The 25,216-nt window shown below is 49.4% G+C and overlaps 1 long non-coding RNA gene across 2 annotated transcripts in view; it reads right to left on the reverse strand.

Moving 5' to 3' along the window:
• Positions 1 to 1,108: 1,108 nt before the first annotated feature.
• Positions 1,109 to 25,216, reverse strand: part of LOC309649908 — a 98,324-nt gene continuing 74,216 nt past the window's right edge. For both annotated transcript variants that reach the window (XR_014257357.1, XR_014257358.1), the window contains exon 3: positions 1,109 to 1,183. This is a non-coding gene — a long non-coding RNA (uncharacterized lncRNA). The remainder of the gene's footprint in view (positions 1,184 to 25,216) is intronic.

The raw sequence follows: 25,216 nt of genomic DNA on the forward strand, positions 1-25,216 counted from the left end.
CAGCACTCTGAGGGAGAGGAGCTGCTGGCGTTTGGTAGAAACATCTGCTATTCTGAAGTGAAACATTTCGTTGTAAGCGGGTAGATTCAGCCTTGCCTCAGTTTCTCAGCTGGCTCTAAAGGAGCGCATTCTGTTGGCACACTTACTTGAGGCCCTGCTTCCCAGGCTGAAAACTCTGCCTTCTCTCCTTAGGTGGCACATTGGCTCAGAACTGCCCTACCCCTAGGATTCAGGGATGTGCAGGCCAATTTTTTGATATCAGCCTTTCTGACTCTTTCATGGAGGAAACCAACTGGGTAAAGACCCGTTCTAAGCTGGGGACCATAGTGTATTTCCCTAGTGTACACAGAAACAGCACTCTGAGGGAGAGGAGCTGCTGGCGTTTGGTAGAAACATCTGCTATTGTGAAGAGAAACATTTCGTTGTAAGCGGGTAGATTCAGCCTTCCCTCAGTTTCTCAGCTGGCTCTAAAGGAGGGCACTCTGTTGGCACACTTACTTGAGGCCCTGCTTCCCAGGCTGAAAACTCTGCTTTCTTTCCTTAGGTGGCTAATTGGATCAGAACTGCCCTACCCCTAGGATTCAGGGATGTGCAGCCCGATTAGTTGAGATCAGCACTTCTGGCTCTTTCATGGGGGAAACCAACAGTGAAAAGAGCCGTTCTAAGCTGGGAACCATGGTGTCTCTCCCTAGTCTACACAGAAACAGCACTTTGAGGGAAAGGGGCTGCTGGCGTTTGGTAGCAAAATCTCCTATTCTGAAGTGAAACATTTCGTTGTAAGCGGGTAGATCAGCCTGGCCACATTTTCTCAGCTGGCTCTAAAGGAGGGCACACTGTTGGCAGACTTACTTGAGGCCCTGCTTCCAAGGCTGAAAATTTTGCTTTCATTCCTCAGGTGGCACATTGGCTCAGAACTCCCCTACCCCAAGGATTCAGGGATGTGCAGGCCGATTTTTTGAGATCAGCCTTTCTGACTCTTTCATGGAGGAAACAAACTGGGTAAAGACCCGTTCTACGCTGGGGACCATAGTGTCTTTCCCTAGTGTATACAGAAACAGCACTCTGAGGGAGAGGAGCTGCTGGTGTTTGGTAGAAACATCTGCTATTCTGAAGAGAAACATTTCGTTGTAAGCGGGTAGATTCAGCCTTGCCTCAGTTTCTCAGCTGGCTATAAAGAAGGGCACTCTGTTGGCACACTTACTTGAGGCCCTGCTTCCCAGGCTGAAAACTCTGCTTTTTCTCCTTAGGTGGCACATTGGCTCAGAACTGCCCTACCCCTAGGATTCAGGGATGTGCAGCCCGATTAGTTAAGGTCAGCACCTCTGGCTCTTTCATGGGGGAAACCAACAGTGAAAAGAGCCGTTCTAAGCTGGGAACCATGGTGTCTTTCCCTAGTCTACACAGAAACAGCACGTTGAGGGAAAGGGGTTGCTGGCGTTTGGTAGCAAAATCTCCTATTCTGAAGTGAAACATTTCGTTGTAAGCGGGTAGATTCAGCCTGGCCACATTTTCTCAGCTGGCTCTAAAGGAGGGCACACTGTTGGCAGACTTACTTGAGGCCCTGCTTCCCAGGCTGAAAATTTTGCTTTCATTCCTTAGGTGGCACATTGGCTCAGAACTCCCCTACCCCAAGGATTCAGGGATGTGCAGGCCGATTTTTTGAGATCAGCCTTTCTGACTCTTTCATGGAGGAAACCAACTGGGAAAAGACCCGTTCTAAGCTGGGGACCATAGTGTCTTTCCCTAGTGTATACAGAAACAGCACTCTGAGGGAGAGGAGCTGCTGGCGTTTGGTAGAAACATCTGCTATTCTGAAGAGAAACAGTTCGTTGTAAGCGGGTAGATTCAGCATTGCCTGCTTTTCTCAGCTGGCTATAAAGGAGGGCACTCTGTTGGCACACTTACTTGAGGCCCTGCTTCCCAGGCTGAAAACTCTGCTTTTTCTCCTTAGGTGGCACATTGGCTCAGAACTGCCCTACCCCTAGGATTCAGGGATGTGCAGCCCGATTAGTTAAGGTCAGCACCTCTGGCTCTTTCATGGGGGAAACCAACAGTGAAAAGAGCCGTTCTAAGCTGGGAACCATGGTGTCTTTCCCTAGTCTACACAGAAACAGCACGTTGAGGGAAAGGGGCTGCTGGCGTTTGGTAGCAAAATCTCCTATTCTGAAGTGAAACATTTCGTTGTAAGCGGGTAGATCAGCCTGGCCACATTTTCTCAGCTGCTTCTAAAGGAGGGCACACTGTTGGCAGACTTACTTGAGGCCCTGCTTCCCAGGCTGAAAACTCTGCTTTCTCTCCTTAGGTGGCACATTGGCTCAGAACTGCCCTACCCCTAGGATGCAGGGATGTGCAGGCCGATTTTTTGAGATCAGCCTTTCTGACTCTTTCATGGAGGAAACCAACTGGGAAAAGACCCGTTCTAAGCTGGGGACCATAGTGTATTTCCCTAGTGTACACAGAAACAGCACTCTGAGGGAGAGGAGCTGCTGGCGTTTGGTAGAAACATCTGCTATTGTGAAGAGAAACATTTCGTTGTAAGCGGGTAGATTCAGCCTTCCCTCAGTTTCTCAGCTGGCTATAAAGGAGGGCACTCTGTTGGCACACTTACTTGAGGCCCTGCTTCCCAGGCTGAAAACTCTGCTTTCTTTCCTTAGGTGGCACATTGGCTCAGAACTGCCCTACCCCTAGGATTCAGGGATGTGCAGCCCGATTAGTTGAGATCAGCACTTCTGGCTCTTTCATGGGGGAAACCAACAGTGAAAAGAGCCGTTCTAAGCTGGGAACCATGGTGTCTCTCCCTAGTCTACACAGAAACAGCACTTTGAGGGAAAGGGGCTGCTGGCGTTTGGTAGCAAAATCTCCTATTCTGAAGTGAAACATTTCGTTGTAAGCGGGTAGATCAGCCTGGCCACATTTTCTCAGCTGGCTCTAAAGGAGGGCACACTGTTGGCAGACTTACTTGAGGCCCTGCTTCCAAGGCTGAAAATTTTGCTTTCATTCCTCAGGTGGCACATTGGCTCAGAACTCCCCTACCCCAAGGATTCAGGGATGTGCAGGCCGATTTTTTGAGATCAGCCTTTCTGACTCTTTCATGGAGGAAACCAACTGGGTAAAGACCCGTTCTAAGCTGGGGACCATAGTGTCTTTCCCTAGTGTATACAGAAACAGCACTCTGAGGGAGAGGAGCTGCTGGCGTTTGGTAGAAACATCTGCTATGCTGAAGAGAAACATTTCGTTGTAAGCGGGTAGATTCAGCCTTGCCTGCTTTTCTCAGCTGGCTATAAAGGAGGGCACTCTGTTGGCACACTTACTTGAGGCCCTGCTTCCGAGGCTGAAAACTCTGCTTTTTCTCCTTAGGTGGCACATTGGCTCAGAACTGCCCTACCCCTAGGATTCAGGGATGTGCAGCCCGATTAGTTAAGGTCAGCACCTCTGGCTCTTTCATGGGGGAAACCAACAGTGAAAAGAGCCGTTCTAAGCTGGGAACCATGGTGTCTTTCCCTAGTCTACACAGAAACAGCACGTTGAGGGAAAGGGGCTGCTGGCGTTTGGTAGCAAAATCTCCTATTCTGAAGTGAAACATTTCGTTGTAAGCGGGTAGATCAGCCTGGCCACATTTTCTCAGCTGCTTCTAAAGGAGGGCACACTGTTGGCAGACTTACTTGAGGCCCTGCTTCCCAGGCTGAAAACTCTGCTTTCTCTCCTTAGGTGGCACATTGGCTCAGAACTGCCCTACCCCTAGGATTCAGGGATGTGCAGGCCGATTTTTTGAGATCAGCCTTTCTGACTCTTTCATGGAGGAAACCAACTGGGTAAAGACCCGTTCTAAGCTGGGGACCATAGTGTATTTCCCTAGTGTACACAGAAACAGCACTCTGAGGGAGAGGAGCTGCTGGCGTTTGGTAGAAACATCTGCTATTGTGAAGAGAAACATTTCGTTGTAAGCGGGTAGATTCAGCCTTCCCTCAGTTTCTCAGCTGGCTATAAAGGAGGGCACTCTGTTGGCACACTTACTTGAGGCCCTGCTTCCCAGGCTGAAAACTCTGCTTTCTTTCCTTAGGTGGCACATTGGCTCAGAACTGCCCTACCCCTAGGATTCAGGGATGTGCAGCCCGATTAGTTGAGATCAGCACTTCTGGCTCTTTCATGGGGGAAACCAACAGTGAAAAGAGCCGTTCTAAGCTGGGAACCATGGTGTCTCTCCCTAGTCTACACAGAAACAGCACTTTGAGGGAAAGGGGCTGCTGGCGTTTGGTAGCAAAATCTCCTATTCTGAAGTGAAACATTTCGTTGTAAGCGGGTAGATCAGCCTGGCCACATTTTCTCAGCTGGCTCTAAAGGAGGGCACACTGTTGGCAGACTTACTTGAGGCCCTGCTTCCAAGGCTGAAAATTTTGCTTTCATTCCTTAGGTGGCACATTGGCTCAGAACTCCCCTACCCCAAGGATTCAGGGATGTGCAGGCCGATTTTTTGAGATCAGCCTTTCTGACTCTTTCATGGAGGAAACCAACTGGGTAAAGACCCGTTCTAAGCTGGGGACCATAGTGTCTTTCCCTAGTGTATACAGAAACAGCACTCTGAGGGAGAGGAGCTGCTGGCGTTTGGTAGAAACATCTGCTATGCTGAAGAGAAACATTTCGTTGTAAGCGGGTAGATTCAGCCTTGCCTCATTTTCTCAGCTGGCTATAAAGGAGGGCACTCTGTTGGCACACTTACTTGAGGCCCTGCTTCCCAGGCTGAAAACTCTGCTTTTTCTCCTTAGGTGGCACATTGGCTCAGAACTGCCCTACCCCTAGGATTCAGGGATGTGCAGCCCGATTAGTTAAGGTCAGCACCTCTGGCTCTTTCATGGGGGAAACCAACAGTGAAAAGAGCCTTTCTAACCTGGGAACCATGGTGTCTTTCCCTAGTCTACACAGAAACAGCACTTTGAGGGAAAGGGGCTGCTGGCGTTTGGTAGCAAAATCTCCTATTCTGAAGTGAAACATTTCGTTGTAAGCGGGTAGATCAGCCTGGCCACATTTTCTCAGCTGGCTCTAAAGGAGGGCACACTGTTGGCAGACTTACTTGAGGCCCTGCTTCCAAGGCTGAAAATTTTGCTTTCATTCCTCAGGTGGCACATTGGCTCAGAACTCCCCTACCCCAAGGATTCAGGGATGTGCAGGCCGATTTTTTGAGATCAGCCTTTCTGACTCTTTCATGGAGGAAACAAACTGGGTAAAGACCCGTTCTACGCTGGGGACCATAGTGTCTTTCCCTAGTGTATACAGAAACAGCACTCTGAGGGAGAGGAGCTGCTGGTGTTTGGTAGAAACATCTGCTATTCTGAAGAGAAACATTTCGTTGTAAGCGGGTAGATTCAGCCTTGCCTCATTTTCTCAGCTGGCTATAAAGGAGGGCACTCTGTTGGCACACTTACTTGAGGCCCTGCTTCCCAGGCTGAAAACTCTGCTTTTTCTCCTTAGGTGGCACATTGGCTCAGAACTGCCCTACCCCTAGGATTCAGGGATGTGCAGCCCGATTAGTTAAGGTCAGCACCTCTGGCTCTTTCATGGGGGAAACCAACAGTGAAAAGAGCCGTTCTAAGCTGGGAACCATGGTGTCTTTCCCTAGTCTACACAGAAACAGCACGTTGAGGGAAAGGGGCTGCTGGCGTTTCGTAGCAAAATCTCCTATTCTGAAGTGAAACATTTCGTTGTAAGCGGGTAGATCAGCCTGGCCACATTTTCTCAGCTGGCTCTAAAGGAGGGCACACTGTTGGCAGACTTACTTGAGGCCCTGCTTCCCAGGCTGAAAATTTTGCTTTCATTCCTTAGGTGGCACATTGGCTCAGAACTCCCCTACCCCAAGGATTCAGGGATGTGCAGGCCGATTTTTTGAGATCAGCCTTTCTGACTCTTTCATGGAGGAAACCAACTGGGTAAAGACCCGTTCTAAGCTGGGGACCATAGTGTCTTTCCCTAGTGTATACAGAAACAGCACTCTGAGGGAGAGGAGCTGCTGGCGTTTGGTAGAAACATCTGCTATTCTGAAGAGAAACAGTTCGTTGTAAGCGGGTAGATTCAGCATTGCCTGCTTTTCTCAGCTGGCTATAAAGGAGGGCACTCTGTTGGCACACTTACTTGAGGCCCTGCTTCCCAGGCTGAAAACTCTGCTTTTTCTCCTTAGGTGGCACATTGGCTCAGAACTGCCCTACCCCTAGGATTCAGGGATGTGCAGCCCGATTAGTTGAGATCAGCACTTCTGGCTCTTTCATGGGGGAAACCAACAGTGAAAAGAGCCGTTCTAAGCTGGGAACCATGGTGTCTCTCCCTAGTCTACACAGAAACAGCACTTTGAGGGAAAGGGGCTGCTGGCGTTTGGTAGCAAAATCTCCTATTCTGAAGTGAAACATTTCGTTGTACGCGGGTAGATCAGCCTGGCCACATTTTCTCAGCTGGCTCTAAAGGAGGGCACACTGTTGGCAGACTCATTGAGGCCCTGCTTCCCAGGCTGAAAATTTTGCTTTCATTCCTTAGGTGGCACATTGGCTCAGAACTCCCCTACCCCAAGGATTCAGGGATGTGCAGGCCGATTTTTTGAGATCAGCCTTTCTGACTCTTTCATGGAGGAAACCACCTGGGAAAAGACCCGTTCTAAGCTGGGGACCATAGTGTCTTTCCCTAGTGTACACAGAAACAGCACTCTGAGGGAGAGGAGCTGCTGGCGTTTGGTAGAAACATCTGCTATTCTGAAGAGAAACATTTCGTTGTAAGCGGGTAGATTCAGCCTTGCCTCAGTTTCTCAGCTGGCTCTAAAGGAGGGCACTCTGTTGGCACACTTACCTGAGGCCCTGCTTCCCAGGCTGAAAACTCTGCTTTCTCTCCTTAGGTGGCACATTGGCTCAGAACTGCCCTACCCGTAGGATTCAGGGATGTGCAGGCCGATTTTTTGATATCAGCCTTTCTGACTCTTTCATGGAGGAAACCAACTGGGTAAAGACCCGTTCTAAGCCTGGGACCATAGTGTATTTCCCTAGTGTACACAGAAACAGCACTCTGAGGGAGAGGAGCTGCTGGCGTTTGGTAGAAACATCTGCTATTGTGAAGAGAAACATTTCGTTGTAAGCGGGTAGATTCAGCCTTCCCTCAGTTTCTCAGCTGGCTATAAAGGAGGGCACTCTGTTGGCACACTTACTTGAGGCCCTGCTTCCCAGGCTGAAAACTCTGCTTTCTTTCCTTAGGTGGCACATTGGCTCAGAACTGCCCTACCCCTAGGATTCAGGGATGTGCAGCCCGATTAGTTGAGATCAGCACTTCTGGCTCTTTCATGGGGGAAACCAACAGTGAAAAGAGCCGTTCTAAGCTGGGAACCATGGTGTCTCTCCCTAGTCTACACAGAAACAGCACTTTGAGGGAAAGGGGCTGCTGGCGTTTGGTAGCAAAATCTCCTATTCTGAAGTGAAACATTTCGTTGTAAGCGGGTAGATCAGCCTGGCCACATTTTCTCAGCTGGCTCTAAAGGAGGGCACACTGTTGGCAGACTTACTTGAGGCCCTGCTTCCAAGGCTGAAAATTTTGCTTTCATTCCTCAGGTGGCACATTGGCTCAGAACTCCCCTACCCCAAGGATTCAGGGATGTGCAGGCCGATTTTTTGAGATCAGCCTTTCTGACTCTTTCATGGAGGAAACCAACTGGGTAAAGACCCGTTCTAAGCTGGGGACCATAGTGTCTTTCCCTAGTGTATACAGAAACAGCACTCTGAGGGAGAGGAGCTGCTGGCGTTTGGTAGAAACATCTGCTATGCTGAAGAGAAACATTTCGTTGTAAGCGGGTAGATTCAGCCTTGCCTCATTTTCTCAGCTGGCTATAAAGGAGGGCACTCTGTTGGCACACTTACTTGAGGCCCTGCTTCCCAGGCTGAAAACTCTGCTTTTTCTCCTTAGGTGGCACATTGGCTCAGAACTGCCCTACCCCTAGGATTCAGGGATGTGCAGCCCGATTAGTTAAGGTCAGCACCTCTGGCTCTTTCATGGGGGAAACCAACAGTGAAAAGAGCCGTTCTAAGCTGGGAACCATGGTGTCTTTCCCTAGTCTACACAGAAACAGCACGTTGAGGGAAAGGGGCTGCTGGCGTTTGGTAGCAAAATCTCCTATTCTGAAGTGAAACATTTCGTTGTAAGCGGGTAGATCAGCCTGGCCACATTTTCTCAGCTGCTTCTAAAGGAGGGCACACTGTTGGCAGACTTACTTGAGGCCCTGCTTCCCAGGCTGAAAACTCTGCTTTCTCTCCTTAGGTGGCACATTGGCTCAGAACTGCCCTACCCCTAGGATTCAGGGATGTGCAGGCCGATTTTTTGAGATCAGCCTTTCTGACTCTTTCATGGAGGAAACCAACTGGGTAAAGACCCGTTCTAAGCTGGGGACCATAGTGTATTTCCCTAGTGTACACAGAAACAGCACTCTGAGGGAGAGGAGCTGCTGGCGTTTGGTAGAAACATCTGCTATGCTGAAGAGAAACATTTCGTTGTAAGCGGGTAGATTCAGCCTTCCCTCAGTTTCTCAGCTGGCTATAAAGGAGGGCACTCTGTTGGCACACTTACTTGAGGCCCTGCTTCCCAGGCTGAAAACTCTGCTTTCTTTCCTTAGGTGGCACATTGGCTCAGAACTGCCCTACCCCTAGGATTCAGGGATGTGCAGCCCGATTAGTTGAGATCAGCACTTCTGGCTCTTTCATGGGGGAAACCAACAGTGAAAAGAGCCGTTCTAAGCTGGGAACCATGGTGTCTTTCCCTAGTCTACACAGAAACAGCACTTTGAGGGAAAGGGGCTGCTGGCGTTTGGTAGCAAAATCTCCTATTCTGAAGTGAAACATTTCGTTGTAAGCGGGTAGATTCAGCCTGGCCACATATTCTCAGCTGGCTCTAAAACAGGGCACTCTGTTGGCAGACTTACTTGAGGCCCTGATTCCCAGGCTGAAAATTTTGCTTTCATTCCTTAGGTGGCACATTGGCTCAGAACTCCCCTACCCCAAGGATTCAGGGATGTGCAGGCCGATTTTGTGAGATCAGCCTTTCTGACTCTTTCATGGAGGAAACCAACTGGGAAAAGACCCGTTCTAAGCTGGGGACCATAGTGTCTTTCCCTAGTGTACACAGAAACAGCACTCTGAGGGAGAGGAGCTGCTGGCGTTTGGTAGAAACATCTGCTATTTTGAAGAGAAACATTTCGTTGTAAGCGGGTAGATTCAGCCTTGCCTCAGTTTCTCAGCTGGCTCTAAAGGAGGGCACTCTATTGGCACACTTACTTGAGGCCCTGCTTCCCAGGCTGAAAACTCTGCTTTCTTTCCTTAGGTGGCACATTGGCTCAGAACTGCCCTACCCCTAGGATTCAGGGATGTGCAGCCCGATTAGTTGAGATCAGCACTTCTGGCTCTTTCATGGGGGAAACCAACAGTGAAAAGAGCCGTTCTAAGCTGGGAACCATGGTGTCTCTCCCTAGTCTACACAGAAACAGCACTTTGAGGGAAAGGGGCTGCTGGCGTTTGGTAGCAAAATCTCCTATTCTGAAGTGAAACATTTCGTTGTAAGCGGGTAGATCAGCCTGGCCACATTTTCTCAGCTGGCTCTAAAGGAGGGCACACTGTTGGCAGACTTACTTGAGGCCCTGCTTCCAAGGCTGAAAATTTTGCTTTCATTCCTCAGGTGGCACATTGGCTCAGAACTCCCCTACCCCAAGGATTCAGGGATGTGCAGGCCGATTTTTTGAGATCAGCCTTTCTGACTCTTTCATGGAGGAAACCAACTGGGTAAAGACCCGTTCTAAGCTGGGGACCATAGTGTCTTTCCCTAGTGTATACAGAAACAGCACTCTGAGGGAGAGGAGCTGCTGGCGTTTGGTAGAAACATCTGCTATGCTGAAGAGAAACATTTCGTTGTAAGCGGGTAGATTCAGCCTTGCCTCATTTTCTCAGCTGGCTATAAAGGAGGGCACTCTGTTGGCACACTTACTTGAGGCCCTGCTTCCCAGGCTGAAAACTCTGCTTTTCCTCCTTAGGTGGCACATTGGCTCAGAACTGCCCTACCCCTAGGATTCAGGGATGTGCAGCCCGATTAGTTAAGGTCAGCACCTCTGGCTCTTTCATGGGGGAAACCAACAGTGAAAAGAGCCTTTCTAACCTGGGAACCATGGTGTCTTTCCCTAGTCTACACAGAAACAGCACTTTGAGGGAAAGGGGCTGCTGGCGTTTGGTAGCAAAATCTCCTATTCTGAAGTGAAACATTTCGTTGTAAGCGGGTAGATTCAGCCTGGCCACATATTCTCAGCTGGCTCTAAAACAGGGCACTCTGTTGGCAGACTTACTTGAGGCCCTGATTCCCAGGCTGAAAATTTTGCTTTCATTCCTTAGGTGGCACATTGGCTCAGAACTCCCCTACCCCAAGGATTCAGGGATGTGCAGGCCGATTTTGTGAGATCAGCCTTTCTGACTCTTTCATGGAGGAAACCAACTGGGAAAAGACCCGTTCTAAGCTGGGGACCATAGTGTCTTTCCCTAGTGTATACAGAAACAGCACTCTGAGGGAGAGGAGCTGCTGGCGTTTGGTAGAAACATCTGCTATTCTGAAGATAAACAGTTCGTTGTAAGCGGGTAGATTCAGCATTGCCTGCTTTTCTCAGCTGGCTATAAAGGAGGGCACTCTGTTGGCACACTTACTTGAGGCCCTGCTTCCCAGGCTGAAAACTCTGCTTTTTCTCCTTAGGTGGCACATTGGCTCAGAACTGCCCTACCCCTAGGATTCAGGGATGTGCAGCCCGATTAGTTAAGGTCAGCACCTCTGGCTCTTTCATGGGGGAAACCAACAGTGAAAAGAGCCGTTCTAAGCTGGGAACCATGGTGTCTTTCCCTAGTCTACACAGAAACAGCACGTTGAGGGAAAGGGGCTGCTGGCGTTTGGTAGCAAAATCTCCTATTCTGAAGTGAAACATTTCGTTGTAAGCGGGTAGATCAGCCTGGCCACATTTTCTCAGCTGCTTCTAAAGGAGGGCACACTGTTGGCAGACTTACTTGAGGCCCTGCTTCCCAGGCTGAAAACTCTGCTTTCTCTCCTTAGGTGGCACATTGGCTCAGAACTGCCCTACCCCTAGGATGCAGGGATGTGCAGGCCGATTTTTTGAGATCAGCCTTTCTGACTCTTTCATGGAGGAAACCAACTGGGAAAAGACCCGTTCTAAGCTGGGGACCATAGTGTCTTTCCCTAGTGTACACAGAAACAGCACTCTGAGGGAGAGGAGGTGCTGGCGTTTGATAGAAACATCTGCTATTCTGAAGAGAAACATTTCGTTGTAAGCGGGTAGATTCAGCCTTGCCTCAGTTTCTCAGCTGGCTCTAAAGGAGGGCACTCTGTTGGCACACTTACTTGAGGCCCTGCTTCCCAGGCTGAAAACTCTGCTTTTTCTCCTTAGGTGGCACATTGGCTCAGAACTGCCCTACCCCTAGGATTCAGGGATGTGCAGCCCGATTAGTTAAGGTCAGCACCTCTGGCTCTTTCATGGGGGAAACCAACAGTGAAAAGAGCCGTTCTAAGCTGGGAACCATGGTGTCTTTCCCTAGTCTACACAGAAACAGCACGTTGAGGGAAAGGGGCTGCTGGCGTTTGGTAGCAAAATCTCCTATTCTGAAGTGAAACATTTCGTTGTAAGCGGGTAGATCAGCCTGGCCACATTTTCTCAGCTGGCTCTAAAGGAGGGCACACTGCTGGCATACTTACTTGAGGCCCTGCTTCCCAGGCTGAAAATTTTGCTTTCATTCCTTAGGTGGCACATTGGCTCAGAACTCCCCTACCCCAAGGATTCAGGGATGTGCAGGCCGATTTTTTGAGATCAGCCTTTCTGACTCTTTCATGGAGGAAACCAACTGGGAAAAGACCCGTTCTAAGCTGGGGACCATAGTGTCTTTCCCTAGTGTACACAGAAACAGCACTCTGAGGGAGAGGAGCTGCTGGCGTTTGGTAGAAACATCTGCTATTCTGAAGAGAAACATTTCGTTGTAAGCGGGTAGATTCAGCCTTGCCTCATTTTCTCAGCTGGCTATAAAGGAGGGCACTCTATTGGCACACTTACTTGAGGCCCTGCTTCCCAGGCTGAAAACTCTGCTTTCTTTCCTTAGGTGGCACATTGGCTCAGAACTGCCCTACCCCTAGGATTCAGGGATGTGCAGCCCGATTAGTTGAGATCAGCACTTCTGGCTCTTTCATGGGGGAAACCAACAGTGAAAAGAGCCGTTCTAAGCTGGGAACCATGGTGTCTCTCCCTAGTCTACACAGAAACAGCACTTTGAGGGAAAGGGGCTGCTGGCGTTTGGTAGCAAAATCTCCTATTCTGAAGTGAAACATTTCGTTGTAAGCGGGTAGATCAGCCTGGCCACATTTTCTCAGCTGGCTCTAAAGGAGGGCACACTGTTGGCAGACTTACTTGAGGCCCTGCTTCCAAGGCTGAAAATTTTGCTTTCATTCCTCAGGTGGCACATTGGCTCAGAACTCCCCTACCCCAAGGATTCAGGGATGTGCAGGCCGATTTTTTGAGATCAGCCTTTCTGACTCTTTCATGGAGGAAACCAACTGGGTAAAGACCCGTTCTAAGCTGGGGACCATAGTGTCTTTCCCTAGTGTATACAGAAACAGCACTCTGAGGGAGAGGAGCTGCTGGCGTTTGGTAGAAACATCTGCTATGCTGAAGAGAAACATTTCGTTGTAAGCGGGTAGATTCAGCCTTGCCTCATTTTCTCAGCTGGCTATAAAGGAGGGCACTCTGTTGGCACACTTACTTGAGGCCCTGCTTCCCAGGCTGAAAACTCTGCTTTTTCTCCTTAGGTGGCACATTGGCTCAGAACTGCCCTACCCCTAGGATTCAGGGATGTGCAGCCCGATTAGTTAAGGTCAGCACCTCTGGCTCTTTCATGGGGGAAACCAACAGTGAAAAGAGCCTTTCTAACCTGGGAACCATGGTGTCTTTCCCTAGTCTACACAGAAACAGCACTTTGAGGGAAAGGGGCTGCTGGCGTTTGGTAGCAAAATCTCCTATTCTGAAGTGAAACATTTCGTTGTAAGCGGGTAGATTCAGCCTGGCCACATATTCTCAGCTGGCTCTAAAACAGGGCACTCTGTTGGCAGACTTACTTGAGGCCCTGATTCCCAGGCTGAAAATTTTGCTTTCATTCCTTAGGTGGCACATTGGCTCAGAACTCCCCTACCCCAAGGATTCAGGGATGTGCAGGCCGATTTTGTGAGATCAGCCTTTCTGACTCTTTCATGGAGGAAACCAACTGGGAAAAGACCCGTTCTAAGCTGGGGACCATAGTGTCTTTCCCTAGTGTATACAGAAACAGCACTCTGAGGGAGAGGAGCTGCTGGCGTTTGGTAGAAACATCTGCTATTCTGAAGATAAACAGTTCGTTGTAAGCGGGTAGATTCAGCATTGCCTGCTTTTCTCAGCTGGCTATAAAGGAGGGCACTCTGTTGGCACACTTACTTGAGGCCCTGCTTCCCAGGCTGAAAACTCTGCTTTTTCTCCTTAGGTGGCACATTGGCTCAGAACTGCCCTACCCCTAGGATTCAGGGATGTGCAGCCCGATTAGTTAAGGTCAGCACCTCTGGCTCTTTCATGGGGGAAACCAACAGTGAAAAGAGCCGTTCTAAGCTGGGAACCATGGTGTCTTTCCCTAGTCTACACAGAAACAGCACGTTGAGGGAAAGGGGCTGCTGGCGTTTGGTAGCAAAATCTCCTATTCTGAAGTGAAACATTTCGTTGTAAGCGGGTAGATCAGCCTGGCCACATTTTCTCAGCTGGCTCTAAAGGAGGGCACACTGTTGGCAGACTTACTTGAGGCCCTGCTTCCCAGGCTGAAAATTTTGCTTTCATTCCTTAGGTGGCACATTGGCTCAGAACTCCCCTACCCCAAGGATTCAGGGATGTGCAGGCCGATTTTTTGAGATCAGCCTTTCTGACTCTTTCATGGAGGAAACCAACTGGGAAAAGACCCGTTCTAAGCTGGGGACCATAGTGTCTTTCCCTAGTGTACACAGAAACAGCACTCTGAGGGAGAGGAGCTGCTGGCGTTTGGTAGAAACATCTGCTATTTTGAAGAGAAACATTTCGTTGTAAGCGGGTAGATTCAGCCTTGCCTCAGTTTCTCAGCTGGCTCTAAAGGAGGGCACTCTGTTGGCACACTTACTTGAGGCCCTGCTTCCCAGGCTGAAAACTCTGCTTTCTTTCCTTAGGTGGCACATTGGCTCAGAACTGCCCTACCCCTAGGATTCAGGGATGTGCAGCCCGATTAGTTGAGATCAGCACTTCTGGCTCTTTCATGGGGGAAACCAACAGTGAAATGAGCCGTTCTAAGCTGGGAACCATGGTGTCTTTCCCTAGTCTACACAGAAACAGCACTTTGAGGGAAAGGGGCTGCTGGCGTTTGGTAGCAAAATCTCCTATTCTGAAGTGAAACATTTCGTTGTAAGCGGGTAGATCAGCCTGGCCACATTTTCTCAGCTGGCTCTAAAGGAGGGCACACTGTTGGCAGACTTACTTGAGGCCCTGCTTCCCAGGCTGAAAATTTTGCTTTCATTCCTTAGGTGGCACATTGGCTCAGAACTCCCCTACCCCAAGGATTAAGGGATGTGCAGGCCGATTTTTGAGATCAGCCTTTCTGATTCTTTCATGGAGGAAACCACCTGGGAAAAGACCCGTTCTAAGCTGGGGACCATAGTGTCTTTCCCTAGTGTACACAGAAACAGCACTCTGAGGGAGAGGAGCTGCTGGCGTTTGGTAGAAACATCTGCTATTCTGAAGAAAAACATTTCGTTGTAAGCGGGTAGATTCAGGCTTGCCTCAGTTTCTCAGCTGGCTCTAAAGGAGGGCATTCTGTTGGCACACTTACTTGAGGCCCTGCTTCCCAGGCTGAAAACTCTGCTTTCTCTCCTTAGGTGGCACATTGGCTCAGAACTGCCCTACCCCTAGGATTCAGGGATGTGCAGGCCGATTTTTTGAGATCAGCCTTTCTGACTCTTTCATGGAGGAAACCAACTGGGTAAAGACCCGTTCTAAGCTGGGGACCATAGTGTCTTTCCCGAGTGTATACAGAAATAGCACTCTGAGGGAGAGGAGCTGCTGGCGTTTGGTAGAAACATCTGCTATTCTGAAGACAAACATTTCGTTGTAAGCGGGTGGATTCAGCCTTGCCTGCTTTTCTCAGCTGGCTATAAAGGAGGGCACTCTGTTGGCACACTTACTTGAGGCCCTGCTTCCCAGGCTGAAAACTCTGCTTTTTCTCCTTAGGTGGCACATTGGCTCAGAACTGCCCTACCCCTAGGATTCAGGGATGTGCAGGCCGATTTTTTGAGATCAGCCTTTCTGACTCTTTCATGGAGGAAACCAACTGGGAAAAGACCCTTTCTAAGCTGGGGACCATAGTGTCTTTCCCTAGTGTACACAGAAACAGCACTCTGAGGGAGAGGAGCTGCTGGCGTTTGGTAGAAACATCTGCTATGCTGAAGAGAAACATTTCGTTGTAAGCGGGTAGATTCAGCCTTGCCTCATTTTCTCAGCTGGCTCTAAAGGAGGGCACTCTGTTGGCACACTTACTTGAGGCCCTGCTTCCCAGGCTGAACACTCTGCTTTCTTTCCTTAGGTGGCACATTGGCTCAGAACTGCCCTACCCCTAGGATTCAGGGATGTGCAGCCCGATTAGTTAAGGTCAGCACCTCTGGCTCTTTCATGGGGGAAACCAACAGTGAAAAGAGCCGTTCTAAGCTGGGAACCATGGTGTCTTTCCCTAGTCTACACAGAAACAGCACGTTGAGGGAAAGGGGCTGCTGGCGTTTGGTAGCAAAATCTCCTATTCTGAAGTGAAACATTTCGTTGTAAGCGGGTAGATCAGCCTGGCCACATTTTCTCAGCTGGCTCTAAAGGAGGGCACACTGTTGGCAGACTTACTTGAGGCCCTGCTTCCCAGGCTGAAAATTTTGCTTTCATTCCTTAGGTGGCACATTGGCTCAGAACTCCCCTACCCCAAGGATTCAGGGATGTGCAGGCCGATTTTTTGAGATCAGCCTTTCTGACTCTTTCATGGAGGAAACCAACTGGGTAAAGACCCGTTCTAAGCTGGGGACCATAGTGTATTTCCCTAGTGTACACAGAAACAGCACTCTGAGGGAGAGGAGCTGCTGGCGTTTGGTAGAAACATCTGCTATTGTGAAGAGAAACATTTCGTTGTAAGCGGGTAGATTCAGCCTTCCCTCAGTTTCTCAGCTGGCTCTAAAGGAGGGCACTCTGTTGGCACACTTACTTGAGGCCCTGCTTCCCAGGCTGAAAACTCTGCTTTCTTTCCTTAGGTGGCACATTGGCTCAGAACTGCCCTACCCCTAGGATTCAGGGATGTGCAGCCCGATTAGTTGAGATCAGCACTTCTGGCTCTCTCATGGGGGAAACCAACAGTGAAATGAGCCGTTCTAAGCTGGGAACCATGGTGTCTTTCCCTAGTCTACACAGAAACAGCACTTTGAGGGAAAGGGGCTGGTGGCGTTTGGTAGCAAAATCTCCTATTCTGAAGTGAAACATTTCGTTGTACGCGGGTAGATCAGCCTGGCCACATTTTCTCAGCTGGCTCTAAAGGAGGGCACACTGTTGGCAGACACATTGAGGCCCTGCTTCCCAGGCTGAAAATTTTGCTTTCATTCCTTAGGTGGCACAATGGCTCAGAACTCCCCTACCCCAAGGATTCAGGGATGTGCAGGCCGATTTTTTGAGATCAGCCTTTCTGACTCTTTCATTGAGGAAACCAACTGGGTAAAGACCCGTTCTAAGCTGGGGACCATAGTGTCTTTCCCTAGTGTATACAGAAACAGCACTCTGAGGGAGAGGAGCTGCTGGCGTTTGGTAGAAACATCTGCTATTCTGAAGAGAAACATTTCGTTGTAAGCGGGTAGATTCAGCCTTCCCTCAGTTTCTCAGCTGGCTATAAAGGAGGGCACTCTGTTGGCACACTTACTTGAGGCCCTGCTTCCCAGGCTGAAAACTCTGCTTTCTTTCCTTAGGTGGCACATTGGCTCAGAACTGCCCTACCCCTAGGATTCAGGGATGTGCAGCCCGATTAGTTGAGATCAGCACTTCTGGCTCTTTCATGGGGGAAACCAACAGTGAAAAGAGCCGTTCTAAGCTGGGAACCATGGTGTCTCTCCCTAGTCTACACAGAAACAGCACTTTGAGGGAAAGGGGCTGCTGGCGTTTGGTAGCAAAATCTCCTATTCTGAAGTGAAACATTTCGTTGTAAGCGGGTAGATCAGCCTGGCCACATTTTCTCAGCTGGCTCTAAAGGAGGGCACACTGTTGGCAGACTTACTTGAGGCCCTGCTTCCAAGGCTGAAAATTTTGCTTTCATTCCTCAGGTGGCACATTGGCTCAGAACTTCCCTACCCCAAGGATTCAGGGATGTGCAGGCCGATTTTTTGAGATCAGCCTTTCTGACTCTTTCATGGAGGAAACCAACTGGGTAAAGACCCGTTCTAAGCTGGGGACCATAGTGTCTTTCCCTAGTGTATACAGAAACAGCACTCTGAGGGAGAGGAGCTGCTGGCGTTTGGTAGAAACATCTGCTATGCTGAAGAGAAACATTTCGTTGTAAGCGGGTAGATTCAGCCTTGCCTCAGTTTCTCAGCTGGCTCTAAAGGAGGGCACTCTGTTGGCACACTTACTTGAGGCCCTGCTTCCCAGGTTGAAAACTCTGCTTTCTTTCCTTAGGTGGCACATTGGCTCAGAACTGCCCTACCCCTAGGATTCAGGGATGTGCAGCCCGATTAGTTGAGATCAGCACTTCTGGCTCTTTCATGGGGGAAACCAACAGTGAAAAGAGCCGTTCTAAGCTGGGAACCATGGTGTCTTTCCCTAGTCTCCACAGAAACAGCACTTTGAGGGAAAGGGGCTGCTGGCGTTTGGTAGCAAAATCTCCTATTCTGAAGTGAAACATTTCGTTGTAAGCGGGTAGATCAGCCTGGCCACATTTTCTCAGCTGGCTCTAAAGGAGGGCACACTGCTGGCATACTTACTTGAGGCCCTGCTTCCCAGGCTGAAAATTTTGCTTTCATTCCTTAGGTGGCACATTGGCTCAGAACTCCCCTACCCCAAGGATTCAGGGATGTGCAGGCCGATTTTTTGAGATCAGCCTTTCTGACTCTTTCATGGAGGAAACCAACTGGGAAAAGACCCGTTCTAAGCTGGGGACCATAGTGTCTTTCCCTAGTGTACACAGAAACAGCACTCTGAGGGAGAGGAGCTGCTGGCGTTTGGTAGAAACATCTGCTATTCTGAAGAGAAACATTTCGTTGTAAGCGGGTAGATTCAGCCTTGCCTCATTTTCTCAGCTGGCTATAAAGGAGGGCACTCTATTGGCACACTTACTTGAGGCCCTGCTTCCCAGGCTGAAAACTCTGCTTTCTTTCCTTAGGTGGCACATTGGCTCAGAACTGCCGTACCCCTAGGATTCAGGGATGTGCAGCCCGATTAGTTGAGATCAGCACTTCTGACTCTTTCATGCGGGAAACCAACAGTGAAAAGAGCCGTTCTAAGCTGGGAACCATGGTGTCTTTCCCTAGTCTACACAGAAACAGCACTTTGAGGGAAAGGGGCTGCTGGCGTTTGGTAGCAAAATCTCCTATTCTGAAGTGAAACATTTCGTTGTACGCGGGTAGATCAGCCTGGCCACATTTTCTCAGCTGGCTCTAAAGGAGGGCACACTGTTGGCAGACTCATTGAGGCCCTGCTTCCCAGGCTGAAAATTTTGCTTTCATTCCTTAGGTGGCACAATGGCTCAGAACTCCCCTACCCCAAGGATTCAGGGATGTGCAGGCCGATTTTTTGAGATCAGCCTTTCTGACTCTTTCATGGAGGAAACCAACTGGGTAAAGACCCGTTCTAAGCTGGGGACCATAGTGTCTTTCCCTAGTGTATACAGAAACAGCACTCTGAGGGAGAGGAGCTGCTGGCGTTTGGTAGAAACATCTGCTATTCTGAAGAGAAACATTTCGTTGTAAGCGGGTAGATTCAGCCTTGCCTCATTTTCTCAGCTGGCTATAAAGGAGGGCACTCTGTTGGCACACTTACTTGAGGCCCTGCTTCCCAGGCTGAAAACTCTGCTTTCTTTCCTTAGGTGGCACATTGGCTCAGAACTGCCCTACCTCTAGGATTCAGGGATGTGAAGCCCGATTAGTTGAGATCAGCACTTCTGGCAATTTCATTGGGGAAACCAACAGTGAAAAGAGCCGTTCTAAGCTGGGAACCATGGTGTCTTTCCCTAGTCTACACAGAAACAGCACTTTGAGGGAAAGGGGCTGCTGGCGTTTGGTAGCAAAATCTCCTATTCTGAAGTGAAACATTTCGTTGTAAGCGGGTAGATCAGCCTGGCCACATTTTCTCAGCTGGCTCTAAAGGAGGGCACACTGTTGGCAGACTTACTTGAGGCCCTGTTTCCCAAGCTGAAAATTTTGCTTTCATTCCTCAGGTGGCACATTGGCTCAGAACTCCCCTACCCCAAGGATTCAGGGATGTGCAGGCCGATTTTGTGAGATCAGCCTTTCTGAGTCTTTCATGGAGGAAACAAACTGGGTAAAGACCCGTTCTACGCTGGAGACCATAGTGTCTTTCCCTAGTGTATACAGAAACAGCACTCTGAGGGAGAGGAGCTGCTGGTGTTTGGTAGAAACATCTGCTATTCTGAAGAGAAACATTTCGTTGTAAGCGGGTAGATTCAGCCTTGCCTGCTTTTCTCAGCTGGCTATAAAGGAGGGCACTCTGTTGGCACACTTACTTGAGGCCCTGCTTCCCAGGCTGAAAACTCTGCTTTTTCTCCTTAGGTGGCACATTGGCTCAGAACTGCCCTACCCCTAGGATTCAGGGATGTGCAGCCCGATTAGTTAAGGTCAGCACCTCTGGCTCTTTCATGGGGGAAACCAACAGTGAACAGAGCCATTCTAAGCTGGGAACCATGGTGTCTTTCCCTAGTCTACACAGAAACAGCACGTTGAGGGAAAGGGGCTGCTGGCGTTTGGTAGCGAAATCTCCTATTCTGAAGTGAAACATTTCGTTATAAGGGGGTAGATCAGCCTGGCCACATTTTCTCAGCTGCTTCTAAAGGAGGGCACACTGTTGGCAGACTTACTTGAGGCCCTGCTTCCCAGGCTGAAAACTCTGCTTTCTCTCCTTAGGTGGCACATTGGCTCAGAACTGCCCTACCCCTAGGATTCAGGGATGTGCAGGCCGATTTTTTGATATCAGACTTTCTGACTCTTTCATGGAGGAAACCAACTGGGAAAAGACCCGTTCTAAGCTGGGGACCATAGTGTCTTTCCCTAGTGTACACAGAAACAGCACTCTGAGGGAGAGGAGCTGCTGGCGTTTGGTAGAAACATCTGCTATTCTGAAGAGAAACATTTCGTTGTAAGCGGGTAGATTCAGCCTTGCCTCATTTTCTCAGCTGGCTATAAAGGAGGGCACTCTATTGGCACACTTACTTGAGGCCCTGCTTCCCAGGCTGAAAACTCTGCTTTCTTTCCTTAGGTGGCACATTGGCTCAGAACTGCCCTACCCCTAGGATTCAGGGATGTGCAGCCCGATTAGTTGAGATCAGCACTTCTGACTCTTTCATGCGGGAAACCAACAGTGAAAAGAGCCGTTCTAAGCTGGGAACCATGGTGTCTTTCCCTAGTCTACACAGAAACAGCACTTTGAGGGAAAGGGGCTGCTGGCGTTTGGTAGCAAAATCTCCTATTCTGAAGTGAAACATTTCGTTGTACGCGGGTAGATCAGCCTGGCCACATTTTCTCAGCTGGCTCTAAAGGAGGGCACACTGTTGGCAGACTCATTGAGGCCCTGCTTCCCAGGCTGAAAATTTTGCTTTCATTCCTTAGGTGGCACAATGGCTCAGAACTCCCCTACCCCAAGGATTCAGGGATGTGCAGGCCGATTTTTTGAGATCAGCCTTTCTGACTCTTTCATGGAGGAAACCAACTGGGTAAAGACCCGTTCTAAGCTGGGGACCATAGTGTCTTTCCCTAGTGTATACAGAAACAGCACTCTGAGGGAGAGGAGCTGCTGGCGTTTGGTAGAAACATCTGCTATTCTGAAGAGAAACATTTCGTTGTAAGCGGGTAGATTCAGCCTTGCCTCATTTTCTCAGCTGGCTATAAAGGAGGACACTCTGTTGGCACACTTACTTGAGGCCCTGCTTCCCAGGCTGAAAACTCTGCTTTCTTTCCTTAGGTGGCACATTGGCTCAGAACTGCCCTACCTCTAGGATTCAGGGATGTGAAGCCCGATTAGTTGAGATCAGCACTTCTGGCAATTTCATGGGGGAAACCAACAGTGAAAAGAGCCGTTCTAAGCTGGGAACCATGGTGTCTTTCCCTAGTCTACACAGAAACAGCACTTTGAGGGAAAGGGGCTGCTGGCGTTTGGTAGCAAATTCTCCTATTCTGAAGTGAAACATTTCGTTGTAAGCGGGTAGATCAGCCTGGCCACATTTTCTCAGCTGGCTCTAAAGGAGGGCACACTGTTGGCAGACTTACTTGAGGCCCTGCTTCCCAGGCTGAAAATTTTGCTTTCATTCCTCAGGTGGCACATTGGCTCAGAACTCCCCTACCCCAAGGATTCAGGGATGTGCAGGCCGATTTTGTGAGATCAGCCTTTCTGAGTCTTTCATGGAGGAAACAAACTGGGTAAAGACCCGTTCTACGCTGGAGACCATAGTGTCTTTCCCCAGTGTATACAGAAACAGCACTCTGAGGGAGAGGAGCTGCTGGCGTTTGGTAGAAACATCTGCTATTGTGAAGAGAAACATTTCGTTGTAAGCGGGTAGATTCAGCCTTCCCTCAGTTTCTCAGCTGGCTATAAAGGAGGGCACTCTGTTGGCACACTTACTTGAGGCCCTGCTTCCCAGGCTGAAAACTCTGCTTTCTTTCCTTAGGTGGCACATTGGCTCAGAACTGCCCTACCTCTAGGATTCAGGGATGTGAAGCCCGATTAGTTGAGATCAGCACTTCTGGCAATTTCATTGGGGAAACCAACAGTGAAAAGAGCCGTTCTAAGCTGGGAACCATGGTGTCTTTCCCTAGTCTACACAGAAACAGCACTTTGAGGGAAAGGGGCTGCTGGCGTTTGGTAGCGAAATCTCCTATTCTGAAGTGAAACATTTCGTTATAAGGGGGTAGATCAGCCTGGCCACATTTTCTCAGCTGCTTCTAAAGGAGGGCACACTGTTGGCAGACTTACTTGAGGCCCTGCTTCCCAGGCTGAAAACTCTGCTTTCTCTCCTTAGGTGGCACATTGGCTCAGAACTGCCCTACCCCAAGGATTCAGGGATGTGCAGGCCGATTTTTTGATATCAGCCTTTCTGACTCTTTCATGGAGGAAACCAACTGGGAAAAGACCCGTTCTAAGCTGGGGACCATAGTGTCTTTCCCTAGTGTACACAGAAACAGCACTCTGAGGGAGAGGAGCTGCTGGCGTTTGGTAGAAACATCTGCTATTCTGAAGAGAAACATTTCGTTGTAAGCGGGTAGATTCAGCCTTGCCTCATTTTCTCAGCTGGCTATAAAGGAGGGCACTCTATTGGCACACTTACTTGAGGCCCTGCTTCCCAGGCTGAAAACTCTGCTTTCTTTCCTTAGGTGGCACATTGGCTCAGAACTGCCCTACCCCTAGGATTCAGGGATGTGCAGCCCGATTAGTTGAGATCAGCACTTCTGACTCTTTCATGCGGGAAACCAACAGTGAAAAGAGCCGTTCTAAGCTGGGAACCATGGTGTCTTTCCCTAGTCTACACAGAAACAGCACTTTGAGGGAAAGGGGCTGCTGGCGTTTGGTAGCAAAATCTCCTATTCTGAAGTGAAACATTTCGTTGTACGCGGGTAGATCAGCCTGGCCACATTTTCTCAGCTGGCTCTAAAGGAGGGCACACTGTTGGCAGACTCATTGAGGCGCTGCTTCCCAGGCTGAAAATTTTGCTTTCATTCCTTAGGTGGCACAATGGCTCAGAACTCCCCTACCCCAAGGATTCAGGGATGTGCAGGCCGATTTTTTGAGATCAGCCTTTCTGACTCTTTCATGGAGGAAACCAACTGGGTAAAGACCCGTTCTAAGCTGGGGACCATAGTGTCTTTCCCTAGTGTATACAGAAACAGCACTCTGAGGGAGAGGAGCTGCTGGCGTTTGGTAGAAACATCTGCTATTCTGAAGAGAAACATTTCGTTGTAAGCGGGTAGATTCAGCCTTGCCTCATTTTCTCAGCTGGCTATAAAGGAGGGCACTCTGTTGGCACACTTACTTGAGGCCCTGCTTCCCAGGCTGAAAACTCTGCTTTCTTTCCTTAGGTGGCACATTGGCTCAGAACTGCCCTACCTCTAGGATTCAGGGATGTGAAGCCCGATTAGTTGAGATCAGCACTTCTGGCAATTTCATTGGGGAAACCAACAGTGAAAAGAGCCGTTCTAAGCTGGGAACCATGGTGTCTTTTCCTAGTCTACACAGAAACAGCACTTTGAGGGAAAGGGGCTGCTGGCGTTTGGTAGCAAAATCTCCTATTCTGAAGTGAAACATTTCGTTGTAAGCGGGTAGATCAGCCTGGCCACATTTTCTCAGCTGGCTCTAAAGGAGGGCACACTGTTGGCAGACTTACTTGAGGCCCTGCTTCCCAGGCTGAAAATTTTGCTTTCATTCCTCAGGTGGCACATTGGCTCAGAACTCCCCTACCCCAAGGATTCAGGGATGTGCAGGCCGATTTTGTGAGATCAGCCTTTCTGAGTCTTTCATGGAGGTAACAAACTGGGTAAAGACCCGTTCTACGCTGGAGACCATAGTGTCTTTCCCCAGTGTATACAGAAACAGCACTCTGAGGGAGAGGAGCTGCTGGTGTTTGGTAGAAACATCTGCTATTCTGAAGAGAAACATTTCGTTGTAAGCGGGTAGATTCAGCCTTGCCTGCTTTTCTCAGCTGGCTATAAAGGAGGGCACTCTGTTGGCACACTTACTTGAGGCCCTGCTTCCCAGGCTGAAAACTCTGCTTTTTCTCCTTAGGTGGCACATTGGCTCAGAACTGCCCTACCCCTAGGATTCAGGGATGTGCAGCCCGATTAGTTAAGGTCAGCACCTCTGGCACTTTCATGGGGGAAACCAACAGTGAACAGAGCCATTCTAAGCTGGGAACCATGGTGTCTTTCCCTAGTCTACACAGAAACAGCACATTGAGGGAAAGGGGCTGCTGGCGTTTGGTAGCGAAATCTCCTATTCTGAAGTGAAACATTTCGTTATAAGGGGGTAGATCAGCCTGGCCACATTTTCTCAGCTGCTTCTAAAGGAGGGCACACTGTTGGCAGACTTACTTGAGGCCCTGCTTCCCAGGCTGAAAACTCTGCTTTCTCTCCTTAGGTGGCACATTGGCTCAGAACTGCCCTACCCCTAGGATTCAGGGATGTGCAGGCCGATTTTTTGATATCAGCCTTTCTGACTCTTTCATGGAGGAAACCAACTGGGTAAAGACCCGTTCTAAGCTGGGGACCATAGTGTATTTCCCTAGTGTACACAGAAACAGCACTCTGAGGGAGAGGAGCTGCTGGCGTTTGGTAGAAACATCTGCTATTGTGAAGAGAAACATTTCGTTGTAAGCGGGTAGATTCAGCCTTCCCTCAGTTTCTCAGCTGGCTATAAAGGAGGGCACTCTGTTGGCACACTTACTTGAGGCCCTGCTTCCCAGGCTGAAAACTCTGCTTTTTCTCCTTAGGTGGCACATTGGCTCAGAACTGCCCTACCCCTAGGATTCAGGGATGTGCAGCCCGATTAGTTAAGGTCAGCACCTCTGGCTCTTTCATGGGGGAAACCAACAGTGAAAAGAGCCTTTCTAACCTGGGAACCATGGTGTCTTTCCCTAGTCTACACAGAAACTGCACTTTGAGGGAAAGGGGCTGCTGGCGTTTGGTAGCGAAATCTCCTATTCTGAAGTGAAACATTTCGTTGTAAGCGGGTAGATTCAGCCTGGCCACATATTCTCAGCTGGCTCTAAAACAGGGCACTCTGTTGGCAGACTTACTCGAGGCCCTGATTCCCAGGCTGAAAATTTTGCTTTCATTCCTTAGGTGGCACATTGGCTCAGAACTCCCCTACCCCAAGGATTCAGGGATGTGCAGGCCGATTTTTTGAGAT

The sequence above is a fragment of the Balaenoptera physalus genome (assembly GCF_965194825.1).
Source record: "Balaenoptera physalus genome assembly, chromosome: 20".
NCBI lineage: Eukaryota > Metazoa > Chordata > Mammalia > Artiodactyla > Balaenopteridae > Balaenoptera > Balaenoptera physalus.